The 2,090-nt window shown below is 30.9% G+C and overlaps 1 pseudogene across 1 annotated transcript; it reads right to left on the minus strand.

Annotated features, from left to right (window-relative positions):
- Positions 1-1,789: 1,789 nt before the first annotated feature.
- BDBG_17459 lies at positions 1,790-1,878 on the minus strand (annotated as a pseudogene). The gene has a single exon. The product of its transcript is annotated as a tRNA-OTHER (tRNA).
- Between the last annotated feature and the right edge of the window lie 212 nt (positions 1,879-2,090).

Below are 2,090 nucleotides of genomic sequence, written 5' to 3' on the forward strand. Positions count from 1 at the left end.
ATATAGATATTTATATAAAATTCTTGATGAATCTGTAATAATATAAGACTAACTTAAGAAACTGTTATATATGATATATATTTCTCAGCTGTAGCTAATTTACTATAATATTCAATTTCTCTGAGATGAAGTGTATACAGTCATCACTTATTATATATTCTATGAACTTCAACTCTTCTGTTTCAAACACACACTTTATTGATTTGATATAGAGCTTATGCTCTGTCAGAGTTATAAGCACTTTATCAAGATACTTCAGATGTTTATTGTATGAGTTTGAGAAGACTAGAATGTTATTCAGATATATAAGATATATGGTTTTATTCTATTTATAAAGAATCATATTTATTATTATTTGAAAGATAACAGATGCATTTGTCAGACTGAATGATATTACTAGAAATTTGAACTTCTCTTATTATATATTAAACATAGTTTGTGATACTGACAGTTCATCTATACAGATCTGTCAGTATTCTGAGAGAAGATTGATCTTTAATAGATCTTAAGCATTTTTAACTGTATTCAACTGTTGTTGAATCTGTGACAGTGAATATTCATTCTTGATCATAAGCTTATTGAGTGCTCAATAATTGATACACATTCATCACTTCTCATCTGTCTTTTTCATAAATAGAACTGGAAAGCCTCATATACTTGATGAGAATTATATAAGATCATGTTCTAGAAGATCTGTGATCTGATACTTCTGTTCTTTAAGATATGTTTGTGACAGAAAGTATGCATTCTGATTGACTGATTTCACATTCTCTGTGTCAATCTCATGTATGAATTCTCATTTCAGCAGTAATTTCAGTAAAAGATCTGTTTAAAAGATCTTTTCATACTTCTTCAGAAGCTTCTTCATATATTTATTCTCTTACATATTCTTTATCTTAGTTTTCTTCACTTTCAGATTCTGTATAATATACAGAATGCTTTCAGATGAGATTTTGTAAATTATTCTCTTTACTTATTAATGTGTAAGTAGATTTAACTCTTCTATATCAGAGATGTGAAATATTCTTCTTATATCAGTTGATAGAATTGTATGAACTGTTTTCTTCTTATCAGTTAACTGTATATAGTATGTATGTCATTGAATCTGCAGATTAAATCTTTGAAATCAATTAAGTCTGAGAATAAGATTATATTTCATGTTCTGCAGCTCTCACACTCAAATATAGCAAGATTATTCTCTAAAGTATAAGAAAACTCTTACTCTTGCAGATATTATCAAATATCAGTTATTAGATAATCTTATGTATTAAGAATTCTTCACTCAGTGAACCTCTTTCAGTCTTCAGATTATATAATTATTAATATATTATGTAGAAGCTTCTATATCTGCTAACACTTTTGCAGTCATCTCTTAATTCTTACTCAAGTACTCTTTATACATTAATATTTCAGGTCTCAAGACATTGAGATGAGTGTTTACTTCATTCTCATCTGCATCTCATTCAGAAGCCTACTTTCTCTTGATATTTACAGAATTCAGTGAGTTATTATTATTATTATTATTCTTTCATTATACTTATATGCAAGCGGAGCTTATGATGAGTCCTTGCGTGATGTTAAATACAGGTCAAGTGTTGGTTATACAGGAGGAAATACAGATGTTGAGATCACGCCAAGATAACAAGAACATAGGAAAATACAAAGGAGTGACAATTAGATACATGCGATAATAACTTCCCAGCCCAGGAACATAGAGTGATTCATTGGAGCGATTTGTACACCTCTGTATTTATTAGGAACCTGAGGTGCTTGAGTTCCGGATTTAATGTATCCCCTGCGGGTTTCGAACCCACACGCCTTGGTTTCCCACGCCAAGGCGCTACCGGGTGGCCGCATTAACCATTCGGCCACCGGGGCGAATTCAGTGAGTCATTTAACATAGATATCTCTTTCACTTTAAAGACTTTTCATAGAATATCAGCAAGTGTCTCTGAGCTCACTGATTCTGCTAGTTTTTTTAACTCTCTTACTAGTTTTTTAACTCTCTTGCTTTTCTTGACTGTGTATACTGTGTTCAATTCTTTGTATCATGATTCTGATATCTGCAGTTAAAGCAAGCTTGATACTCA

The sequence above is a fragment of the Blastomyces gilchristii genome (assembly GCF_000003855.2).
Source record: "Blastomyces gilchristii SLH14081 genomic scaffold supercont1.15, whole genome shotgun sequence".
NCBI lineage: Eukaryota > Fungi > Ascomycota > Eurotiomycetes > Onygenales > Ajellomycetaceae > Blastomyces > Blastomyces gilchristii.